Here is an 11,106-nt window from a genome sequence, read left to right on the forward strand (position 1 = left end):
GACGGGCTCGAGATGATCGTGCAGGCGACTCCTGCCGCTCGGAGCCGCATTCGAGAGCAGTGCCGGATGAAGCTCGTGCGGGGCCTGCAGCACATGTTATGAAGGGGCCCTAAATACAATTTTAAAAAAACACGTAAATATGAAAACACAAATTTTTCACTTACATAGTGAAGTAATTTTATTTTTTCATTTGCTATACAGCTAGATAATACGACAAATCGCTAACCGTAAACACCCAGTCGTTCGTAAAAGTTGAAGGCGGTATAGTACTATAGTAATAGAGCAAGTGCAGAATCATTGAACCGGAATTGATAGCTTGAAAGCATTTAGCGCGGGGCCCTTGAAAGTGCGGGGCCCGTAGCTATTACATATGTAGCTACTACACGTGTAGTAGCTACATATGTAGTAGCTACTACACGTGTAGTAGCTACTACATATGTAGCTACATATGTAGTAGCTACATATGTAGCTACTACATATGTAGCTACTACTACATGTGTAGTAGCTACAAATTTAGCTACTTTTGCTACGAGGATAATCCGGCACTGTTCGAGAGGAGGCATGCCGGATGTGGTGTGCGAAGATGCTGTGTAATTTGTGATTTTTTTCTTCAAAATCGGACGTGACGTACGCATGTATGTTGAACGTCTTTCGCACCGTACGTAGCCCAACCGCACTCATCGGAGGATGCGGGGCGGGTGGAGAACACCAAACGAAACTCACGAGAAGCAGTTCTCACGGAGTGCGGGTTTTTTTTCTAAGATGATTTAAAAGCGCATGGCTTCGGTGGCTTCCTAATATCGCGAGGAAGAGCGTTCCAGACGGCCCCAGAAGGAAGTGGCGATGATGACGACAGTGATGATGATGATGAGGAGGAGCAGGAGGAGGAATTTGCGGCCGTGACAATACCGCGGCTTTCGCAGCACCACGGCGGTGGTGTTGTTGTCATCTTGGTCGTTGTTGTTGTTGTCAGACGTCACGCTTGCCTCTCCCTCGCTTTTAAATCCGCGACGTCGCGTGGAGGAGCCCCCCCCCCTCGCCCCGCCGCCCCCTCCTCTCGGTGGAGGAGCGAGGGGCGGGGCTCCCCCGGGGCTGCTCCCCAGGGCGCGAGGCCGATGGAGCTGCGCCAGCCTCGATTTAAAGCTTTCGTGACTGCAGGGATTCATCTTCTTGGTTCTTTCGGTAAAGTCACGTAGAAGGGAAGTAATAAAATAGTAAAAAATAAAACATAATAAAATTATTCTCACGACGTTTCGGCCACAACGCAAGCAGCCGTCCTCAGGTGAGGACGGCTGCTTGCGTTGTGACTTTACCGAAAGCACCAAGAAGATGCGCCAGCCTCGTTCGGCAGGAAGGGGCCTCCGGCTCCGCTCCGCGCGAGTGGAGCCCAGCACGACTCTTGCCGATCGCGTAAGCCGCTGTCCTTGGAGGTGTCCGTGGAGCCCGCTCGGTCTGGTCCCCCCCTGGCTCCGTGCGGCACCACGTGGCTCCATGTGTCTCCAATTAGCCGCGCGTGGTTCCTCTGGCTCCACGTGGCACCACGTGGCACCACGCCACCGGTGTTCAATTGTGCCTTGTTGACGGGGGAGGCCCTTGGTGGTGTTGTGCGCAGAATCCCCGTCGGGGTTCCATGAGTCACCGGGACCCCGTGAACCCCAGTGGTGACGTGGGACCCGGAACAGGGGGCATTACGGTGCGTGACGCGCAGTGTCGCCTTATTAATGAACAATTATTGTCGAATCTGAGAGTGAGGTTGTAATGTGGACAGACGGCCATATGAATGTGGAATGGACACCACTTTCCGTTGATTGGCAGTGGATTACGAGTGCCACCCTGTTGCTCGCATGAGCGGGGATACTTTTATTTTTAGTACAGGAGGCTCAAAGGCCCAAAGACGTCAAGCGGCCAGCAACACACAGCGCTGTTAAGCAGGTTTCTAAGCGGCGAGGGTGCAACACGCTTCGAATGAGTAGCCACGAAGCTTGAGTCTATCGGTGCCGCGTGTAACTGCCCACTCGTAACCGCCTTGGACCAAGTCCAGTGACCACGCTGTGAGCAGAGCCTGGGAAAGGTGAGGCACTAAGGGACCTACTCCACGCGCGAGCGAGTCGGAGGGCTGAGCGAGTCTGAGAGCGAGTTGGAGAGTGCGTGAAAGGTCGAGCGAGTCGGAGGGCCGTGATCGTGACCCGGACACGGGCTCCGACTCTGTTGATGCGGGGCCGTGCGAGGTGGTGGGAATTCTCTGCCAGGTGTGAATATTGTCACGCGGACCCACGGCCCCCATCGCAGGGTCCGCTGGTCGGGTCGCACTCCCCCCGCCGCCTCCGCGGTTGTCCGTCGTTGGTGACGGCGCCTCCCTCTGACACAGAGAAAACATCCCCGTCGCGAGGGCGGAGCGTGCTGTGAAGAAGCGATGAACGTTTGCATGGCGCTCGGGATTTGTTACATTTGCGGTGCCTGACTAGCGCACGCACGCACACGCATGCACACACACGCGCACACACGCACACGCACGCACACACACGCACACGCACGCACGCACACACGCGCACACACGCACACACACGCGCACACACGCACACGCACGCACACACGCGCACACGCACACACGCACACACACGCGCACACACGCACACACACGCACACACACGCACGCACACACGCGCACACACACACACACACGCGCACACACGCACACGCACGTACGCACACACGCGCACACGCACACACGCACACACACACGCACACACACGCACACACGCGCACACACGCACACACACGCACACACACGCACGCACACACGCACACACGCACGCGCACACACACACACACGCGCACACACGCACACACACACACGCACACATACGCACACGCACACGCATACACGCACACGCACGCGCACACACGCACACACACACGCGCACACGCGCACACACACACACGCACACACACGCACACACACGCACGCACACACGCGCACACGCACACACGCACGCGCACACACACACACACGCGCACACACGAACGCACACACACGCACACATACGCACACGCACACGCATACACGCACGCGCACACACGCACACACACACGCGCACACACACACACGCACGCACACCCACACACGCACACACACACACTGTTCGTTATCAGTTTACAGCGCCCGCGCCCGTCGTTATTGTCTCGACGGCTGATTTCGCCACTGGGCACTTTGCCCAAATGCCCTCGCTGCCATCTCGCTCTGCTGCCCTGCGCGTTTGCCTCAATGCGCGACGTGCACTTCGAGACTCGCACGGGTACATCTTGCATGCTTGTACAAAGACAAAGACGCGCACACACTCGTGCCACGTGCGCATCGAGTGGCTGTGACGTCACAAGGGGCCGATGCACGCGGACCCTTTAGGGGGAGGCCACAGCCGTGTCCAGGGCCTTGTTCTGGCAGCGATCGATCCTCCAGCGACACGTGGTTACCGAAGCTGGAGCATCACCGCGCTGCTTGTGCCAGGCTAGGTGCGCTCGGCGGCCACGTGGCGTGGCGGAGGCTCGCCGCCACGGGGTCTCGATGAAGGCCCCGGGTGTCGTGGGTTCACGGAGCGGGGCGACCGGCAAACGCGGCTCGCGCGCCGGTGGGAGGGAGGGAGGAAGGAAGGGAGAGATGGGAGGGAGGGAGGTGAGGGAGGCAGGGAGGGAGGTGAGTGAGGTGAGCGAGGCAGAGAGGGAAGAAGGTGAGGGAGGGAGGGGAGGGAGGGAGGTGAAGGAGGGAGGTGAGGGAGGTGAAGGAGGGGAGGGAGGTGAGGGAGGGCAGGTGAAGGAGGGAGGTGAAGGAGGGAGGTGAAGGAGGGAGGTGAAAGAGGGAGGTGAAGGAGGGAGGTGAGGGAGGGAAGGAGGTGAGGCAGGGAGGTGAGGGAGGGAGGTAAAGGAGGGAGGGCAGGTGAAGGAGGGAGGTGAAGGAGGGAGGTGAGGGAGGGAGGGAAGGAGGTGAGGGAGGAAGGGTGGGAGGTGAGGCAGGGAGGTGAGGGAGGGAGGGAGGGAGGTGGAGGGAGGGAGGGAGGGGAGGTGAGGGAGGGTCTCCCTCGGTGTCACGAAGATTCACGAAGCCACTCCCGAGAGGTCTCCGTGAAGGGATGGGCAGGCCGCGTGCTCCGGGGTTGCGCAGCGACGAGTCTCGTGGCCAGCGAGCGGGAATCAATTGCAGTGAAACGCGAGCAACGAATGCGATCGATGCGAGACGTGTTTCCCTTCGTCCGCACGTTGTGTTTTCTTTTCTTTAAAACTGCAGCGTCGTGAGAAGGACTCGCCGTGTGACGCTGACCACCAAACACCGTCTCGCTTCTCAGTCGCACGGACAACCGCGTGTTTGTTGCGGGGAACACTTCCCTGCGTCCGGCAACTACAACAACAGCAACAAACAAGCAAAAAATAAAAACCGGTAGCCGGGATTGTCCGGAGTTTCCCACGCGGGTTGACGGTGACCCAACAAAACACGAAACAAGAACCGATCGGTAACCCCCACGACTGCAGGGGTTTTGTGTTTCTGTGTTTCTGTGTGAAGCCGTGAGTGTTCCTCGCCATAACCGATACCCGGAATCCGGATGTCTTCCTGCGTGGAGGCGACGAGTTCTCCCCCTGTTCTGCACGCCTTGCCCTGCGGGCTCCCCAGTTTCCGCTCATCACAGCTATAAACAGAAAAAAAACTAACGTTGCAACCGGTTATTGGTTCTAAAACATCACGGTAATGAAAAATAACCTGAGCATTTACTCGACCGGGGTCAGGCATTACTCCCTCCTGCGCAAGACTTGGCAGAATCACACAAATATACTACGTGAAGAAATGTAATAGGTGGCCGTGCATTTCAGTGACACCAAAGGGTACCATTTGAGATGGCCATGATGTGCCTTAGGGTCAAGTGTCACTTTAAAGGTTCAGACAATCCACGTGGCGTTTGACGGATTTGGACAGCGACTTTCCGTTCCACCCCGGGGGCCTCCAGCCCAACCCCGAGCCGTTCGCGGCTCGGCCACGGCTCCGGCTCAGCGTGGCTGGGACCGTGCCCAGAGCCGGCTCCAGCGGGGCACGGCTCAGAGCCGGCTCCCTTGAGCCAGAGCCAAGCCTGACCCGGGCCGTAAAAACTAAGAGGACTGCGGGTCTTGGTGTCGCTGGCGCTTTGTGACAAATGCTCTCCTGCGGTTCAGACAGTTATCATTGGCAGCCCCTTATCGATCCACTTCTGAATGGAGACCTCGCCACGATGTGTCAGTCATGGAGGTTATGTGTCCATACTTCACCGCTCTGGTTAGCGCGGCTCACCGGAGGCTGTGTTTGACGCAGGGACCATGCAGGGCAGACGCGGCAATCACTCGCCACTGATGTCAGCCCAGGAATCGAACTCAGGTCTGGGGTTTCACAGCGGAGTGCACGAACCACTGCGCCACTGCTCCCTGTGATGCGCCACCTCCTTGCACTGTTTGCTGGGGTGACGCAGTGGCTTTCACGCAGCGCTATGCACCCAGAGACTTGAGTTCAATCCCAGACCGTGACTCCCATCATTGAATTAAATGATGACGTCACCCTGATGCTGCTCTATTTAAGACCGGGAGCAACAGGAGAGCTTCACCATTCTTGCCCGATGAAGCTGATTGTAATTATCAGCGAAACGTCGAACTACTCAAATTTCAAAAATGATGTTGATTCTCTCTTCAACACACCGGTGGGCTAAATAAGTGAATTATTTTGTCCTTTAAAAAACGTGACACATTTTTTTACTGTTTGGCCGTGTCGGGTGGTGGAGTGTTACGACACCTTTATAAATAACGCGATCTGGCCCAAAAACCTATATCATGAATAATATTGGTCGCGAAAGCCTACGTGTTAAGCGAGCGGTGTCCAAATCGGCGCCCACCCCCGCGTCTTCACCAATCCGCGCTGACCAGCGTGATGAAGTATGGCGAAACAACTCCCGTGGTGACCAACACTGGGTGTGTGGGGGAGGGGAGTCCACACCCGCACACACACACACACACATCCCAGCGAGTCGAGGTCTGTTTGTCAGAGCTGCTGCGGGTACTGCCTTCACGTGCATCACGGCAACGTCGCTACGGGGCATCTCGACACAAATCGTCTCCTACTGAGGTCCGGTCACAATCCCAGACTGCTCGGGGGTCAAAACCGGGACAGCTGTCAACCGCAGTGCGTGGGGTGGCATTCGCCCAGCAGTGGATCGGTAACGGGCTGTACATTGTTTTATCGTTGTTATTATTGTTGGGTAGATTAGCGTCATTGTTCGTGGTTTAACTCTTGTTATTCTTCTTATTGTTGATGTTGGATAACACGCGCGACTGCGCACAGGGACCCGTGTACGCGTCGCGTTCTCGCCGCGATAACGGTGACGCAGCGATAACAACGCTGCTGCTGATTGCTGGTGGTGGTGGCGTCAGCCGCAGTGGCCGTGATGACCTCTTGACCTTGGTCGTTGAGCGCCTTCCTCAGAGCCACCCCAAGGAGCTGTCTCTGAATGGATGAGGGGGGGGGTGAGGTGGGGTGGGGAGGGGGGGAGCGGCACTGCTGTTCATGAGAGGGCCAAGGCTCACCCAGCCCCCCCCAGTAGAACCAACGCTGCTCCCGTTGGAGGCACGCGACACGTTGACGCCCCCTCCCCACCCCCCGCCGTGAGTGATGTCCTCGTAGCCCCGGGGCCCCGCGCTCAAATTGCAAGCGGCTGAGTTACGGAGACGCCGCTCCGCTCGCGCCACGAGGCCATCGCACATTTCACTTTTATCGGCCGCGCGGAGAAATTGGTTGGCACTTTGAAACCACGGGGGCTCGGGCGGTAGCAGCACGCGTGTGATCGCAACTGCGAGGCCTTCGACTAGTCACAGACCCCGCTGCTGCTGCTGCTGCTAGACCAGTGACCAATTGTAGTTGTGCGGGCGATCAAATCGGCTCCGGGTTTTTGTTTTCTCTCTCTCTCTCTTTAGATTTCGGGCCACGGATGGAGGTGTTTAATTGGGGTAAGTTGCTCAAATTGGGATCACACGCGGCAAAACGCAATCACCGCTCCCTGCTGGCGGACTTGCAGGCCACGTGACCGGTCACGGACAGCTGTCACGGGGGTGGCCCTTTGGAATGTGCCGAGACTAGTCGTGATGTAGGTCGCTACGCGCGTGTCAGGGCGGAGTTCCGGTGTGCGAGTCACGGTGCCGACTTCAAGATGGTCACTCCGCCTCGCCGGAGAGAATTGGACCGGCTGAGAGCATCTAACAGATGCGTCGTCATCATCATCACCACCACCATCACCGCCATCAGCATCAGAATTACCACCATTATCATTGCCTTCACAATTACTATCATGATAATAGTTTTTTACCCTGCTATCTGGCAACAAAACTGACACCTTTTTTTACAAGGAGTCATGTTTGCATAGACCACAATACCTGCAGTCATAATGCAGACAAAAAACATAACTCTAATAATGTATGCACTGTCATTGAAGTTGATTGGTCCACAACCGAGACAGCTTTCCTTAGAGCCTAGTCTCAAATGGGTTTTATAAAAAAAAGGTGTCAGTTTTGTTGCCAGATAGAAGGGTAAAAACCAATCATCATATTTTTTACTGGCAAATGAGGTTCCAATTGTGAATTACTATCATCATGAGCAGCACCCTCATCACCACGGTGTTGCATAACAACACATCGATGAATGGCGGTAGTCGTGCTTATAGTTGTACACTCTGCCCCCCAAAATCCGGCTCTGCCCCCCCCCACCCCACTCGCCCCCACCCCCAGCTTGGTGCGTGATCACGTGTCCATGTGGTGTCACTGTGCAGTAAAGACGCGTCTTGCTCTCTACCCTTATTGCTCTGTTCCCGTTTTACTCTGTCACTGTCTCACTCTCTGCAAATGCTCGCAACACAACAACAACAACATCAGCCGCCGTCGTTCGCAACCAAAGTGGCGTTGACGTCACCACAAGCGCTTGGACCAGGCTAGGTGCACTAGGAGGCCACGTGATGTGTCGAAGGCTCGCTGCTGGCAGGAGGTCACGGGACAGACCCAGGTGCCATGGGTCGGCTGACTGGGAGGGCTGGCAGATACACCGCCTGTGTTTCCTCTTGTGCCACCTCGCTGGGTTGTAGCCGTCCTCCTCTGCCCAGCAGCGCCCTTCACGAGTCTCATCCACAGAGGCCGATCTTGACAAACACACAATAACGATAACCCACACAAGCTGTTGTGGCAAGTGCTGTTAGCGGGCACCTATGAAGGCGGGCACGGCGCACGCGGGGACGGTGAGACCAACACGACGCAACCACCGTCTTTGTCTCCCCAGTGCTGACGTTATTGACACCGGATGCCCCGGCACCGATTCAGATATCACTCACCACTGATGTCAGCCGTGGCCGGGAATCGAACTCAGGTCACGGGGTTCATAGCGAGGTGCGCTCAACCACTGCGCCACCGTTCCACCCCAGGCCATTGCGTGTAGGCTGACGCTGTGAAAGGATGTTTCTTTTTCTTCTTTTCGGGATCTCCCGCTGGGGATGCAGCGCCGCTGATATTTTGATGGAAATTTCCTGAATGAATGAGCTTCTGTGTTTCTCCCCGCTACCGCCGGGTTCCACGTGGAGACAATGAAAGTTATACAACAACACAAAAAAACCCGCTCGACCAATCTTTGTTCTCTACAGAGTGGGGGTGGGGGGTGGTGGGGTGGAGATCAATGGCACAGAGGGCCTCGCTGTGCGCCGCCCGCGCCTCCGTGTCGCCGTTCGGTGCGGCGAGCATCGCGCCTCGCTCACCCTCGGCGGAACGGCAGCGTGGGAATTTGAATCGTAGATTTGAGCTGCCGGAGGCAACAGCCGCTCGTAAGGCGGACCAAGAGGTTATCTCTCAAAGCTCACGGAGACTGGCGCAACAATTCACTTCACGTCCCTCCTCCATCCACACCAATATGATTAGCGGCGTGGGCCACGGGACCCAAATAAAAGGCAGCAGCTGTGATCGTGCAGTTCACACGCAGGCGAATGGCATCGTTCCAAGGATGTTGAGAAACGCGAGGACGCGGTCACGGCCAGAATGAACGATTTGGGACATGGACAAGACTCCGAGTGACAGACAAGGGATGGGACGCGTTCCATAGGGGCACGGCCGAAACGTCGCCTGTTATATATTTGATTATTTTAAGGCCAACCCGGTGTTTTTGACGGCTGAGTTGAGTATTGTTGTGTAATTCCAAGCATGAATCTCGATGCGTCTTTGTGCACCTTTCTGCAGCGGTCATGTTTCTGATTCATGTCATAGCTGTCCGTATACAAAAATAAATTCTACTGACTTAGAAATGGTCCTCCTTTTTCATATTACTTCCTTGAACTTAGTGACAATCTATGTGAGTTGTACACTACATTCTATGCTTTTGCGTGGACTCCCATCATCCGTGGAATCAACGGTGACCAATCACCTCCAACGCAGCAGCAGAAGCAGCAGCAGCAGCATCATCGCCAAATAATGCGCCTGATGATTTTGGAGAAGTTGCCGGCGGTGAGCGAACGGTGACGGGCGAAGGGCCCAGTGGGGGTCACGTCACGTGGGTCACGCTGCTTCCCGGAGCATTCCAACACATACCACACCTCTCTCTCTTTCTCTCTTTTTTTTCAGTTTGCCGGCGATTTTATTATTCATATTTTAAAAGGCATTTATTTTGGCTTATCAGCAACAATGGGCGTGCCACAGGGCCCCTTGGTGAGGAACACACGGGGCATGGCCTGCCACGAGAATCCGCGTCCACGTGGCCATGAACGCTTGTAAGTCCACGCTGGCGCCTTGGTTCTCGTGAAGATCTCCCACGATTTTGCGCACTTCACGAGGGTCGCAGGCGCCCGCCGGTTAGGGCCGCATGTGGTTCACGAGCAGATTGTGCAGCACGTGCTTCCTCATGGAGACGCTCCCCGCGCCTCCTTCACAGCTGGCGCAGAACTCGCGCACGAAGATGTCCGTGACAGCGCTCAGATCCTCCATGGTGGCGGCAGATGTAGGCATCACGAGATTCACGATTTAAAGGCGGAACAACAGCGACGATGATAAACCACTCTCTCTCTCTCTCTCACTCTCCCTCTTACTCTCTCTCACTCTCTCTCTCACTCTCTCTATCTTTCACTCTCTCTCACTCTCTCTATCTCTGCAGGCATAATCACTGGGAAGGAAGCACGCAGAATTTAATTTGGTTTATTTTTAATTTTAATTTCGAGGCTTCGTTTAATGACGGATTCCAGTTGAGCCGCGAGATTGGGTGACGCAACGGCGGCTGCGAGAATCGGCCGATCGCAGATCTGCGCTGGGAGGTGGTCGGGAGATGAAGTCGAGGCGAGTGGGCGTGTGGACCTGTCGATTGTCATCCCCCTTCGTGGGCACGGCGGGGGTTTCTCCACACACTCGCGAAAGAGGATTTGGACGTTGACAATCGGGGTCTCATTTCAGCCGGAGGAGTCTGGACCGCTGTTCCCGGGAATTATTTTGGGCCGACACATCCAACCTCGCCTCGTTGTATCCTTGTGATACGGCATCTAATATTGATTAACCTGTTCACGGAGCTCTAAGATCACCTCGATACGGTAACAAGAGTATCGGATTGTTCTACAAAGGCGAATATCTTACCCTCGTGACAATTTTTTACTCCGACCCAGGTTGGCAGCGTCTCGGCAAAACATCGACTGAGAAATGAATCCTTTGGACAGGATCCTCCAGAAAAAGAGTCTTGAGACTCATCGAGCAGACGGACGTGTCTATCGGTGGAGCCGCGTCTCGCGCCGTCAGTGCGCCGCAGTGATCATTTCTGTTCGAGGCTGTCACACGCAGCCGCACGGCGAACACGAGTTCACCATTGGCATGGAATAATAATAATAATAACGACAGGAAGCGAGCGTATTTGGTATTCGCGCGAGAACCCTTCCTGTGCGGCGCGAAATCATCACGGACGCGGCGTGAAGGGGCCGCACAGCGCGGGGAGTGGAGGGGTGGTGGATGATGACGATGACGACGCTGCGATATCATTTTTCGAAATGTTGACAAACTTTGGGAGCGTGACACCGGCACGCAACGACCCAACAACTCTCTCTC

The sequence above is a fragment of the Lethenteron reissneri genome, chromosome 47 (genome assembly GCF_015708825.2).
Source record: "Lethenteron reissneri isolate LAM-NWPU_2019-01 chromosome 47, ASM1570882v1, whole genome shotgun sequence".
Classification (NCBI taxonomy): domain Eukaryota; kingdom Metazoa; phylum Chordata; class Hyperoartia; order Petromyzontiformes; family Petromyzontidae; genus Lethenteron; species Lethenteron reissneri.